Source organism: Prionailurus bengalensis, chromosome C2 (genome assembly GCF_016509475.1).
Source record: "Prionailurus bengalensis isolate Pbe53 chromosome C2, Fcat_Pben_1.1_paternal_pri, whole genome shotgun sequence".
Lineage (NCBI taxonomy): Eukaryota > Metazoa > Chordata > Mammalia > Carnivora > Felidae > Prionailurus > Prionailurus bengalensis.
The window spans coordinates 123,178,027-123,193,270 of NC_057350.1; the positions used below are offsets into that span (position 1 = coordinate 123,178,027).

The window sequence follows — 15,244 nt, forward strand, 5'->3', positions numbered from 1 at the left end:
CATTTCTGAACTACATGTTCCTGCCACTCTCTCCTTAGAGGTTTTTTTCCAGCTCTAAAAGGATAAACTTGTCAAGGTGCCTGATCATTTCTCGGGACCAGAACAGATTGAAATAACTAATTCATCAAGCCAGGATTTTCAATCTTATGTACTCCCCAGTGATCTCTTTCTGACATTGTAGGAGAAGCCTGTGTTCCATCCAACTTCACTGCTTTGCTCCTCCTCAAGTTGCAGAAGTAGCGACATCTGAAATTGGCATATTCTCACTTTAGAATGTCAAGAGCAACTATAAGTACCTCAACAAAAAAAGGGAGAACATGCAGTTGGCATGATTTACTCATCACAAAGCCATGTTAAAAATACAGCTAGCTGATTCTTTTTTATTTTGCAAGCAAACTGTGTCAATTAAAAGTTTGTTAAAATGTCAAGGAAAGCACAGAACATTAAATAGGCAAGGCTGAAAAACTAGAAATACAAGCCTACAATGAAGGTTTGCGTGGTGAAAGCCAAATTTCACAGGCAGAAAATAAAAAGAGCTTACAAGGGCCTGAGAATCACAGCTGTGCAACGTGAATCAGGCACACCTGGAAATGGAGGTTGCCAAGGCCACTTCTGCTTTCTGAAAGCTGTGTTGTCTGGGTTAACAATACTACACAGAAACAGGATTTTGTTCTGGACAGACACGTGAATGAGAGCACTGATGCATGCCACAGATCAAGGGGTTTTGCCCAAGGAGGGCTTTTTTCAGGCTAGAAGCACGCTTACCGACAGAGCTTTGACTAAACCCTGGGCTCACTGCCGGCTCATTCCGTGACTTGATCACGATGAGGCATGGAATGCCAGGTCCCTCGTAGACAATCACTGCCATTGCCGAGGGCAGGAACTCCATGCCCTTGAAATATGTTTTAGAAAACTGCTGACAGTCCAGAGGGGGTTTGGCAGCATCAGTATCAGTACAGAATGAGCCCTCCTGCTCAAGGAGGGGGTCAAGTGTGGGCAGCCACCTGCTGGCAATGCTGTGTGTGGGCGGGAGGGGGGCTGATGTGGGTGACCTCTAGGAGCCCTTCATGTACCTGAGACCCAAGGATTCTCTGGTCCATATCCCAAAATAAGCTCTCAACCTTTTTTAGGGAGCTCCTTTGCACTTACAAACTCTACAATAACAGAGCTAAGAACACTGTCACACAGAATCACAGGCATTTAGCTCGGGAAGAAAGCTGAATTGCTATCTGGTCCAAGCTCCCTTCCAATGGAGTAGAGACTAACGCTGTTATAAGCTCCAAAACTTTGATTTGGCTTAGGTTAAAGCTGTAATTAAACATAAACCTCAAAGTCAATGGTACTCATCATACACAATAGTGAAAAGCTGAGAGCTTTTCCTCTAAGATCAGGAACAAGAAAAGGACACCCACTCTCACACTTTTATTCAACATAGTACTGGAAGTCCTTCACAGAGCAATTAGGTAAGAAAATGAAATAAAAGACGTCCAAATTAGAATGCAAGAAATAATACTGTGTCTATTTGCAGGATATAAAACAACCTAAAGAGTCCACCAAAAAGCTGTCAGAGCTAAGAAACGAATTCAGTAAAGTTGCAGGACACAAAATCAATATACAAAAATTAGTTGCATTTCTATACACTAACAACAAATTCTCAGAGAGAGAAATTAAGAAAACAACCCTGTTTATAATTGCATCAAAAAGAATAAAATACCTAGGAATAAATTTAACTAGCAAGATGAAAGACCTGTATACTGCAAACTAAGACACTGATGGAAAAATCTAAAGAAGACACAAATAAATGGAAAGATGTTCTGTGATGATCAGCTGAATGAATACTGTTAAAATAGCTATACTATTCAAAGCAATTTACAGAGTCAAAGTTCCAATAGCATTTTTCACAAAAATAGGAAAGACAATCCTAAAATTTGTATGTAACCACAAAAAACAAACAAAACAACCAAATAAACAAAGCACTCTTGAGAAAGAAGAACAAAGCTGGAAGGATCACACTTCCTGACATTAAACTATATCAAAAACTACAGCAATCAAAACAGTATGGTATTAGCATAAAAACAGACACAGAGACCAATGGAACAGAACACAGATACCAGAAATAAACCCATGCATATATAGTTCATTAACTTATGACAAAGGAACCAAGAATATACAATGGAGAAAGGGCAGTGTCTTCAATAAATGGTGTTGGAAAAACTGGACAGCCACATGGAAAAGAAGGCAATGGAACCCCTATCTTATACTATCCACAAAAATCAAGTCAAAATGGATTAAATACTTAAATGTAAGACCTGAAACCATAAAACTCCTAGAAGAAAACACAGGGGGTAAGCTCCTTGACACCAGTCTTGGCAATAACTTTTTGGATTTGACACTAAAAGCAAAGACAACAAAAGCAAAAATAACCAAGTGGGACTACATCAAACTAAAAAGCTTCTGCAGAGCGGAAGAAATAGTCAACAAAATGAAAAGGCAACCTATGGAATGGGAGAAAATATTTGCTAATCATGTATCAGATAAAGGATCAATATCCAAAATATATAAAGAACTCATACAACTTGATAGCAAAAAAAAAATTCAATTAAACAAATGTGCAGAGGAATTTAATGAACATTTCTCCAAGGAAGATGTACAAATGGCCAACAGGTACATGAAAAGATGCTCAACATTACTAATCTACAGAGAAATACAAAATACAATTCAAAACCACAATGAGATATCACTTTGCACCTGTTGGAATGGCTATTACCAAAACAATGGCTATTTTACAAGAGATACTAAGTGCTGGCAAGGATGTGGAGAAAAGGGATCTATTGTGCACCATTGGTGGGAATGTAAATTGGCACAGCCACTGGAGAAAAATGTACAGAGGTCTCTCCAAAAATTAAAAATAGAACTACCATATGATCTAGCAATCCCACTTCTGGGTATATACCTGAAGGAACCAAATCAGCATCTTGAAGAGATATCTGTACCCCATGTTCATAGCAGCATTTTTTACAATAGCTAAGACATGGCAACAACTTAAGTGTCCACTGACAGATAAAGAAAATGTGCAATATATATATATATATATATATATATATATATATATATATATATATATATAATGGAGTATTATTCAGTCATTAAAAAAAGAAGGAAATCCTATCATATGCAACAACATGGCTGGACCTTAAAAGCATTATGTTTTCACTTATATGTGAAATCTAAAAAAAAAACCAAACTCATAGAAACAGAACAGTTTGGTGGTTATCAGAGGCAGGGGATGGGGTAGGGGAAATAGGTAAAGGTGGACAAAAGGTCCAAATTCCTGATTACAAGATATATAAGTCCTGGGGATGTAATGGATAGCATGGTGACTATAGTTAACAATATTCTATTGTATACCTGAAAGTTGCTGAAAGAGTAAATCTTTTTTCTTGTTTTTTTTTCATTTTTATTTATTTGAGAGAGAGAGAGAGAGAGAGAGAGAGAGAGAGAGCAAGTTTGCACAAGTGAGGAAGAGGCACAGAGGGAGAGGGAGAGAGAATCTTAAACAGACTCCATGCTCAGTGGGGAGCCCCATGTGGGGTTCAATCCCACGACCCTGAGATCATGGCTTAAGCCGAAATCAAGAGTCAGATGCTCAAATGACTAAGCCACCTAGGTACCCCAGAAAGAGTAAATCTTTAAAGTTCTTATCAAAAGAAAAAAAACCTATAAATAGTTGAGGAGATGGATGTTAATCAAACTTGTGGTGATCATTTCACATACATATATACATATATCAAATCATTATGTTGTACACCTTAATACGATGTTATATGTCAACCATATCTCAATACAACTGGAAAGGAAAGAAGATAGGATATGACTTGATACTGAATAAACAGAAATGTGCAGTATTAAAGAAAAAAATAAAGTAATCCAAAGAAAAGAGGAAAAAACACTTAGGAACAACATATTATAGAAGGCGGGGATTCTGCTAGAATTTTGGGTCCCCAAATTTCTGGGTAGAGCAGAGGTCCCACCACTTTCATGAACCCCCATCCTTAATACCGCCATCTTGGAGCCAAACTGGACTGTTTTTATAAAGGAAAAATAATCTATTGTGTTAAGCCACTGAACTTTGGGAATTTGTTACAGTAGCTTAACAATAATACTTACCTGTATATATAGGCTTTTGAATAAGATTAAACCAATATACATAAAACACCGTAATGATGTGGGAAACAAAGGCAGAAGGAAATGGCAGATAAAATTAAATTTCCTTATAACCTGCAGCCCACTGACAAATACTTGAGGCTGGCAGAGTATGACATTTCTCCAGGAAAACTTCCTACTGTCTTCATGTTAATGCTTTGCTAGGGGGAAAAACAACCTTCGCTTGACAAGAGCTAGGCCTCCAGTATCCATGAATCTTCTTTACCATATCAAAGTCCCTTTGGAAACTTCCTTTAACTTTACCACCCCAGTCTCTCTTCACAGTCCTGGGGCAGCTCTTCCTGCCCACAGGTCCCATCCCCATGCTTTAATAAAATCACCTTTTTGAGCCAAAGACATCTTAATACTTCTTTCTTGGCCATATGCTCCGGACCCTACCGCCACTCCAAAACCCTATCAATAACAGCTCAATAATGGTTAATTCCTTTCCATTTTTGGTCTGCTACCATCTGAAAATATACCAATAAAATCTTTTTTTTTTTTTTCTTTCTCAAAGCAAGAGTTTTCTAGGAATTTTTAAATGTGCAGGTTGGAAAAAGAAAAAAAAAATTAATGTGTAGGTTGGGGTTAGCCCCATAAACTTGTCATCAAGCAACATTTTCGGGAGAGACCTGGTCATTTACATCTTAAAACCACTCTGTCATCTGGAATATGGTACTTACCTTGAAACCTAACTTGAAGCTGAGACAAGTAGAGGTCTTGAAACAAAGATGTCATTTGGAGGATGGTAGGTCCTTTCAAGTTTTCCAGAGCAGGCCATACTTACCTGTAAATCACTAGGGGTTCTATAAAATAAATAAACAAACAAACAAATAAATAAATAAATAAATAAAAAGATAGATAGATAGATAGATAGATAGATAAATCAATGGTATTTAATGAGAACCATGGGGGAGGCAGCTGCTCACACAAGTGTTTTTGAGAATGCAGGGCACTGCAGTGGCCATGACTTCTGTTTACATATCAGTTTCCACAAACATAAGCTAAATGAACCAATACTTATTCTGTATTATCATCATTAAATTAAGTTTCTAAATTGAGTTTCTGAGTATGTCTACTAAAGAGAGCAAAGACCTATCCTGTAACATTTAGAGATTTGTTTTAATAGTCATCTTCCAAGGTTTGCTGTTTTATTACTTGGGCACTATTGATTGTTAACTGTTGCACTATTCGTTGGGTGTTACAGGACATCATAATGGTAGTTATGTTTGCTGTAAACTCTGTTCAGCTGACAGTGGTGTGAACTCTGTTGGCTACGGAAGATTGGCTCTGCCCACCTACCTTATGATAACTGACCACAGACTGCCATATCATTGGTGTTATTATAACTTGTTTAATCAGGATGGAGATCTATGCTTCCTTTTCTGAAACTAGGAACATACTGAAAGTCCTTTGTAATAAATAATTCTAACATTAACTTAAAGACATAATGCAAAATCTTGTCTTCCCAGAGGTCTGTCTTCTTTTCACTTAAGTATAATTTACGTATAGCATTATATTAGTTTCAGACGCACAACATAATGATTTGATATTTGTATGTTTTGCAAAATGATCACCACAATAAGCCTAGTTAACATTCCTCACCATAGTTAATATTCATCACCATACATAGTTCAATTTTGTTCTTATACGAGAACTTTTAAGATCTACTCTTAGCAACTTTCAAATACACCATATAGTATTACTAACTATAGTCACCATGCTGTACATTATGTCTCCATGACTTAATTATTTTATAACTGGTATTTTGTACCTTTGGACGTCCTTCACCCATTTTGTCCATCCCCACCCCCACCTGGCAACCATTAATCTATTGTCTATATCTATGACCTCATTTTTTTTTTAAGATTCCGCGTGTAAGTGAGATCATAGGACTGTCTTCTATAATCCTCTTGGAAGGTGGTCAACAAAACTCTGGCCATTTATCAGTTTCCCATAATGCTCTTAGGATGCTGATCAAACCCTGCCCAAGGCCTACAAGGCTCACTGTCAGTCTCGGCTCACGGGTACGACTACCAGTCATCCTGGCCATCTCTGAGCCCCACAAAACAGCCTTGCTCCTTGGGGACTTGGTGCCTGTGTCCATGCATGTCCTCTGATGACCCAATTAGGAGGTGGGTCAGCTGGGTAGATGCTTGGGGTTCGAGTCCACAAAAGGCACCAACCGCCCCCCACCCCATCTCCCACCAAGAAAGGGGATGAAGAAAACTCTCCTTTCTGGAGCTATTTGGGGCAGGGGAAGAAGGTGGGACCCCCAAGGGGCATGCTGGAGCCAGGATGCAGGCCATAAGACTGCCTTCTCTGGAGGACGCTGGTGAGCTGAGGCAGGTGGGTAGGTTTAAAGCCAAGGATAAGAAGCTAGGAGGAGCAGAAGGTGAGGGTGTGGGGGTTCTGGAGCACATCTACAAGTTTTCTGTCACATCTCCCATCAAGAGGGAGTTCTAGCTCCCCTGATTAGGCTTCAGGACTACCTTAGTGAATAGAATGGGACAGAAATGATGCTGTGTGACCTCTAAGACCAGGTCAGGAAAGTCCATGAGATTCTATCTGGCTTGCTCTCTCTTGGACCATTTGCTTTAGAGGCCTGAAGCGACCATGTGAGAGGCCACCCGGAGACAGGGACACCCAGGCAGCCACTGAGGCTTCCCAGCCCAGGCATCAGACATGTGAGTCAGGGAATATCTAGATGATTCTAGACCACCCATTGCCTGCATAACTGTGAGAGATCCATGTGAGGAACACAAGCTGGCCCTGTCCACCTCCAGACCATGAGGATAACAGTGAAGTGATGGCTGTTTTAAGTCACCAAATTTGGGGATGATTTCTTACGCAGCAGTAGTGATGAGGCCAGAGACTTTGTCTTGCTCCCTACTCTTCTGTCCTCAGTACCAAAAACAGTACCTGGCCCAGGTAATCAATCGATGTCTGCTGGATGGCTGAATGAATGGACAGATGAATGTGCAGAGGAGAGGCTCACTACAGTCACCGGCAATCCATCCTTTCTGCCTTCCCCCAGGCAGCAGGCTGCTATCTCTCCTCTGCCCCTCCACCTTTCCCACATAGCTAACTCACCATCAGCCTTCGGACCCCAGCTCAAAGATCATTTTCTCAGGGAAGCTGCCCTTGAACTCCCCTGTCTAGATCAGGGTCCTGTCTGACACTCTCAAGTCATTCTGTATCTCTCCTTCAGGACACTCTCCGGGACTATTAGTACATAATCGAACAACTACACTGAAAAGCTGGCTGGCTGTCTCCTGTGACTCACTACAAACCATCGTACGGCAGCAATAGGGTCTGTCTGTTCACAAGCGTGCCTCTGGTGGACAAAGCCTAGCACAGACCTGGCTGACTGTGTGTCAGAACATTTCTGGAGACTGGTAACATATACAGCTCAGCTGTTTTGACTCACAATACTTCTGACACCAAACGTCGTTGTTTTTTTTTTTTTTCCCCACACCAACCAATTCTCCAACTCTGTGGACACCAGCTGGGTGTCCTACAATTCAATTCTGACACCGACTACCCCAAATTAGTGTCGGACTCCACAGGTTGAAGGACTCAGTTCCAAAGACTGCCCCCACTTCAGATGCCAGTTACAAGCACCAGGTCCCCAAATTACCCACTTTTGTCTAATCTAGTTACAAAGTCAGAGGTGGGGCCTCTCACAACCCCTCCCCCTTTCAGGTTCAATAATTTGCTACAACAGCTCACAAAACTGGAGAACATTTTACTTGCTGTCACCATAGATTTATTATATAAAGGATACAACTCAGGAACAGCCAAATGGAAGGAATGCACAGGGCAAGGTGTGGGGCCAGGGCACAGGGCTTCCATGCTCTCTCCAGGCATGCTGCCCTCCTAGCACACGGATGTGCTGCCAACCCGGAAGCTCTCTAAATCCCCGCTGTTGAGAGGTTTTTATAGAGGTCTCCTTTCATCTATGACGGACTAAATCATAGGCCATTGGTGGGGCTTAAAGTCCAAACCTCTAATGGTGCTTTGGCCTTTCAGGCAACCAGCTCCCATCCAGAAGCTTATCTAACCCCCTCTCCTGACCCCCCGACCAGCAGTCATTAGCACCTAGAAGATACTCTTAGCACTCTGGAGATTCCATGTTCCAGGAGCTGTGTGCCCTGAACTGGGGGGCAAAGACCAAATGTTTATTTTTTATGATACCATCCTGCTATTAGATGGTGCTCATTTTTATTGTTCTCAATAATACTGAGCTAGAATTGGCCTCTAACTACTAGGCTACCCTCCATCAGGCTGTCCAAAGCCACTCACACCCTGGTCATTCACACCACACAGACCCCTGGGAACAGGTCTGAGTGTCTTCTTCAGGTTTACACACAGCTGTCGGGGGAAGAGCCGGAATCTGAAGCCAACTCTTCAGACTTGACAGTTCAACACGATGTCCCTCACAACACCCTGCCTCCCGGATGTTTCCGCCGATGTGAGATGCTCTGGGAGCATCATAATCTCCTTATCCAAAACAACAACAACAACAACAACAACAACAACAACAACAACAAACAAAGGTGTGCACTTTTAATGGAGCACACGAAACAGGTGAAGCTTCTTAATATTTAACAGATAGTATTCAATGTCCCTATAAAACAAGAGCTCATGGTGATATTTACTTTAGGCACCTCCCTGCCAAATACCTAAGGGATGAGCCCCTGAGCAAACATCTAATTCAGATTTTAATTTGCTTCATTTCCTGGGCAGATCCCACAATCCCCCACAGAAGGTGCTCCTTCTGCTTTCCCTTCTTTTCTATTACATGTCATTCCCCAGGCTGTTGGAGATTAAGGACTTAAATAAACTAAGATAAAGAACATTCCAGGTCATCTGCACCGTTCAGTGAAATAGCACCCCTGAACAAGTGAGCTTTTGAAGACCATGCAATGACCCAGAAAATGTGAACATTTTAATGTGACTTAATGTGAAAAACTAAAAAAGGATACAGAGCCATGCCCTGCACGACCCATTTTTTTTTTAATGTGTGTATGTATATGCTTGGAAAAGCTGGATGGAAAGAAATACAAATTTAAAAATGACATCGTATGTCTCACCCTTCAGATTGGCAAAAAAATAAAAAGATCATCCGTCTCTAGTGGATGTTAGTCCCAATATGGGGGGGGGGGAGGGATACATTCTTTCACACACTGTTGGTAAGAGGGTTAAGTGGAACAGTATTTGTGAAGAAGAACTGTGGTCTCATTAAAACAGTAAACACACATACCTTTTGCCCCAGGAATTTGTATTCTGGGTATCTAATCCCCAAAAATGCTTATTCATGTGTATAAAGCAGCAATAAGAATAAATATAAAAATTTGAAAACTGAAATGTACCCCAGAGGGAAATGGTTGGAAAATTACAGTTTGTTCATATAATGGAACAGGATTTAGCCTTTAAAAAGAAAGAGGGGGGCACCTGACAGGCTCAGTTGGTAGAGCATGTGACTCTTGATCTTGGGGTTGTGAATTTGAGCACCACGTTGGGTACAGAGATTACTTAAAAATAAAATCTTTTAAAAAAAGAAGGGAAGGGAGGGGAAAGGAGAAAGAGGTGGGCTTAGGTGTGGATGTGGACAAACCTCCAGATTCTGCCAAGTGAAAAATGAATGAGAGAGAGTGTGCAAGTGGCAGTGATGTGGAAATGGTGGGGTTCGGAGTGAATGGTTAAGAAAGAATTCTTGAATCCTCTTCGGTGCAAACAGGAGGTTTTAGTAAAGCATGGGGATAGGGCCTATGGGTAAGAAGAGCTGCACTGGGATTAAGAGAGGGCTAGGGATAGCATAAGTCTAAGGAATTTTGGAAGCAAGGTTTCCAGGACCTTGAGAGGCTAGCTGTTAGGAAAAGGTCCTTTACTACTATCTAGTAAAACCCTAGTCATGAGACCCTTTAGATGCATATCAGTGGGCCATGTGCTTGGAGGATGACTGCTAACTTGTATCTTGGGGAGCAGAGATAAAGGAAGTTTCCAAGGAAATTTTTATATGTTAACGTAGACTTACAGGATCCTGGAGGTGAGGCCACTGTTAAGCTAAGGTTGCCTTTTGCCCTTAGCAAAGTGTCATCATCGAGGGGGTTGAGCTCCTACAGGAAGGTCACTCTGCCCGTGTCAAGGACTTGTCAATGGGCTCTAAACTGTAAAGAAATTTAATTTTCTTCTTTTGCCTTTGTTCTCTATTTCAGCAGCATAATAGATACAGTGCTTATCTATTGTATAGGTGTCTCTGAAGGTAAAACAAACATTTGCACAACTCAACATATACCAGGAAATTTTAAGAAAACATGTAAACTTACAGAATAAGGTCTGGAAGGAGACAGTCCCCAAGTTAATAGTGGTTATCTCTACTGTGGACTTTTCAATATTTACTCACATATTTAATGCTTTGTTTTTACAGTGTGTTATGGTACAAATAACAAACGGTTAGTAATGACAGAAAATGTTATGTTAAGTCAAAAGAGCAAGCTATGATACAGCATATACAGTTTGAGCTCAATTATGTTATAAAGAAGATACATTACAAAACTGGACTGAGTCATCTGAAACAGGGCTGTGAGACTTTTTACTGTTATACTCTTTAGTGCTATTTTTTTAAATCAATAAAAGTGATAATTCTTAAAGAAACCCTGGAAAGAGAAAATAGACCCTTAATGTTAGGAGTGGTTATGGCTGGGACTACAGTAATTTTACTCTGCTTTGAAACAAACTGCAAGGGGGAAAGACTGGTTTACAACTCTTTTTTTTTTTTTTTTTTTTAAATTTTTTTTTTCAACGTTTATTTATTTTTGGGACAGAGAGAGACAGAGCATGAACGGGGGAGGGCCAGAGAGAGAGGGAGACACAGAATCGGAAACAGGCTCCAGGCTCTGAGCCATCAGCCCAGAGCCCGACGCGGGGCTCGAACTCCCGGACTGCGAGATCGTGACCTGGCTGAAGTCGGACGCTTAACCGACTGCGCCACCCAGGCGCCCCTGGTTTACAACTCTTGAAGCAGGTGGTAGCATCCTGGAAGACTTCTTTTCTCATTTATAGTCTTGCATTTTCCAAATTTTCTTAAACATTTATGACTTTTAAAATCAGGAAAAAAAAGCTGTATAATTTATTTAAATTAACAATTTTTTAAATGTTTATTTATTTCTCAGAGGGAGGGAGAGAGAGAAAGAGAGAAACAGAGAGTTAGAGTGGGGGCAGGGCAGAGAGGGAGGGAGAAACAGAATCCGAAACAGGCTCCAGGCTCTGAGCTGTCAGCACACAGGCCAATGCGGGGCTTGAACTTGTGAGATGTGAGATTATGACCTGAACCGAAGCTAGATGCCCAACCAACTGAGCCACCCAGGCGCCCCTATTTAAATTATTTTTTAAACAATGTTAGTTAAGCAAGAAGTCACAAGGCAGGTACCTAAGCTATTGAGAGACCAGTGGTTTTGAAAGAGTACCTCCTTTCAAAACTAATGCAACATGAAACCTGATGTGTAAGAAAGATAAAATCATAGTTTACTGGGAGGGGTCTGGCGCCCCATTCAGCAGAAGCCGCATCATACCCAAAGAAACCAGGGCTCCAGGAACTCCATTAGGAAATGCACTATATAAACAGACTGAGGCTACAGGGGTTAGGGAAGGGGACATGTGCTAAATGGTCAAATGGGGCTTTAAGGAAGAGACAGAAACTGCTAAAGCTACAGGGCAGGTAGGATGTTAGTGGGCATGCCTGATGTGAGCAGGCATTTCAAGGAGGATAAATAATGTATCCAGTGGTACACATGCAGAGGCAGAATCCACCCCTCCCTACACTGTTGACTGATGACAGTCAGGTTTTATGCAGTCACTCATCAGTGAACAGGGTGGAGAATGAGTGGGGCCCGACTAGGCTGCTGTAGGAGGAGGGAGCCACAGAAGGTTCCTGAACACACGCCTGACAGGATGAAGGCGGCAACATAGAAACATCACTCAGAAGCTCACAGATACACTCCTGTGTATACATCTCACCCTTGAGTTTACAGCAAGGCACTGGCAGCCAAGAATGCAGACAACCTTGCCGGCTTTGACATTTGGGGGCTTGCGGCTCGTCACCATACAAATGCTAGCTTCTGCCAAGCTTGTGCTGCATTTGGGCAGAGTATCAGCCAGACAGGCTGCAGGCCTTCCTCCAGGGCTATCCTGGAAGGAGCCCACATTCCAAGGGCAATGGGGCTGGGACCCCAAGTCACAGCTCATGGTGCCTCCCTGGGACTGAGAGCCGGGCCTTTTACTCCACCGCTTACCAGCTGCAGTACCTCAGGCAAGTTACTTAACCTCTCTGAGCTGGTTTCCTCACCTGTAAATGGTGATTCGATTATTCATTCAACAAATATTTACTGAGTCTCTGCAATACGCCAAGCACAGTTATAGAAGCTGGGGATCAGCAGTGACCAAAGTAGTCCAAAATCCCTTCCCTCACAGAGCTTACATTCTAGCGGAATATAAAATCACCCACTTTCTGGGGTTGTGGAAGGGACTGCACTTAGGGTACTAAGGATTCCGTACCTAAGTCTAGTGTATGTACGGGTTTTCCCCGCACATCACCAAGCAGTTCTCTGACCCTAGCTGGGTGTCCTACAACTCAACTCAATTCTGACCCTACCTACCTGGAGATAGCGTCAGAGTCCACAGGTTAAGGGCTCAGCTTCCCCCCACCCCTCACCACTTCAGAGGCTGATGGCAAACCCAGGTTGTCCCTTGTGCTTCTGACTGGAGGTCTGTCTCCCTCTTTGGTTCAATTAATTTGCTAGAGTGGCTCACAGAACCCAGAGACACATTTTACTTACTAGATCACTGGTTTACTATAAAAGGACAGAATTCAGGAATAGTCTGTTGGAAGAGGTGCACAGGGAAAAATATGCATGTGGGAAAGGTCACCTAGTTTTCATGCTCTCTCCCAAGGTGCCAGTCTCCCGCACCCCCAAGTGCTCGCCCTGGAAACTCTTCAAACCCATCCTTTTGTGTTTTTATGGAGGCTTCATTACATAGGCATGACTGATTAAATCGTTGGCCATTGACAACTGATTTGACCTCCGACCCCTCTCCCCTCCCTGGAGGTCTGGGGATGGGACTGAAAGTTCCAACCTTCTAATCACAGGCTGGTTCTCCTGGCAACCAGTCCCCATCCTTAGTTACCTGGGGGCTTTCAAAAACCATTACTTCATTAACATAACAAAAGACACCTTCTTGGGTCCCAGCACAGTTTAGGGGGTCTGCGCCAGAAACAAGGATGAACGAACATATATTTCTTATTATAAATCACATCACAGGTAGTAACGATCCTCCTTTTCTCATTTTATTACTATATATATATTCCCTACAGCCTTTAGCACCAAGAAGGCACCCAGTAGACACCATGGGGCTGGTGGTTTCCTTCTAAGGACTGAGATTTCCCTACCTGGAAACACAATGCCATACATTCAGCCCTGGGCTTAAACTAGCACAAAAGTTCCTCTCTGCACCCCACTCCCTAGCACCGTCAATTCCACCATAACGAACAGGGCTGGGTAGAGAGAAAGAAGGAAACCACCCTGGGGCCATTCGTCACAATGAAGGCAGCTGACAGCCCGGCTGAACCCTGGCACAGCCCCCATTTCCTCGGGGGAATTGAGCAGACCTGCCTGCTGGTGACAACAGTTCCTTTCTCAGGAGGTGCTCACATAGTCCTCGCCTGGAGGGACACCCTCATGGACCGTGGAGCAGTACCCAATGGGCCCGTAGAGGTGACCCGGCCTCTCCCAACAGGCCAGCCCACAACAAGGGCAAACCTCACTTAGATTTCAGTGTGTTCACAGGGTGGGTAACAGACACGGCTAGGCCATATTCTGAGCCAAGTAGCCAGAAGCATTGGCAGGAGTTGAAAGGAGAGGGAAAAAAATCGTAAACCAACTTGAGGACCTCATCCTTGGGGCTCCGAGAAAGCACTCCGTCAAAAATCCAGCTGGCGTATATACCTTGATATGTAATGACAGTTTCGACTTTCCTCACCGACTACACGCTGGTGTTCTGGTGCCAGCCTCTATTTTCATGGCCTGAGTAATGCCCGGGCAAAGGACCAGAAATGAATCGGAAACAGAGGGACGGGGCAGGAGAGGCGAACAGCACAATCAGTGGGCCTACATCCTGCTCAGCCTGCAACAGCAAACCCTTCAGGGCAGCGGCTGGGACAGCAGCCAAGCCCACCTCGGATTCCCGCCCACCCTCCCCTACAGCCTCATTCCCTCTTCCAGCCCAGACCCTGAGCTCCCTTGGGGCTGCGAGCTTATCTGCCTCGTTTACCGCTCTCTGTTAAACAAGCAAATGACCACAGTGCGGGACCCGAACTCTGGCGCACTGGACTTACCGTTCTCCCCCAACCAGCACATGCCCCTTCTCGTAATTCAGTGTCTGTGCCCACTCGCTTGGCCCAAGTGCCTTCTTGACCTGGTTAACTCCTACTCATCCTTAAATGCGGCACAAAAGGCAGCTCCTCCTAGAAGCTTTCCCTGACCCCAATGCTAGGTGAGGCCCCCCAGTATTGGGCGACCACAGCCCTCCCATCATATGCGTCAACACACAGGCTCAGGTCAGCTTCCCCACTACTGCTTGCAGGGCTGGGCGAACACAGAGCTGAGGAAGCAGCAGGTGGCTCAGTAGGTGTGTGTGGGAAGAAAGGAAGGGAGGGAGTAAAGAAGGGCACCAAGAAAGATACTGTGGATGGAGAAACACGTGTCACAGAAACCCACCACAAACGGAACAGGAACAAAACACTTTAACTCAGTAGGTAAGTGGGTCATTTATTAATGTTTACAGAGAAAAACTAGCAGGAAGTGGCTGGGAAAAGATTTCTCAAATCATTTGAGTGGGAAGCAGGGGTCACTCTGTGCTGCATCCCTTGCTCCCTTCCGGATGTGGGTGGGCTAGGCTGGGGGCTGAAGAGGAAGAGAAACTTTGGAAGGCTAGGTGAGTGGGGGCACTTGAAAGGCTCACTGGCAAGAAGGTCTCAAAG

The 15,244-nt window shown here is 43.3% G+C and overlaps 1 protein-coding gene across 2 annotated transcripts in view; it reads right to left on the reverse strand.

The window, feature by feature from the left end:
• The window catches only part of PXYLP1 (2-phosphoxylose phosphatase 1), a 72,132-nt gene that overhangs the window by 47,651 nt on the left and 9,237 nt on the right, over nucleotides 1-15,244 (reverse strand). For both annotated transcript variants that reach the window (XM_043595260.1, XM_043595261.1), the window contains exon 2: nucleotides 4,887-5,009. The gene's annotated coding sequence lies outside the window, so the exon portion shown is untranslated. The remainder of the gene's footprint in view (nucleotides 1-4,886; nucleotides 5,010-15,244) is intronic.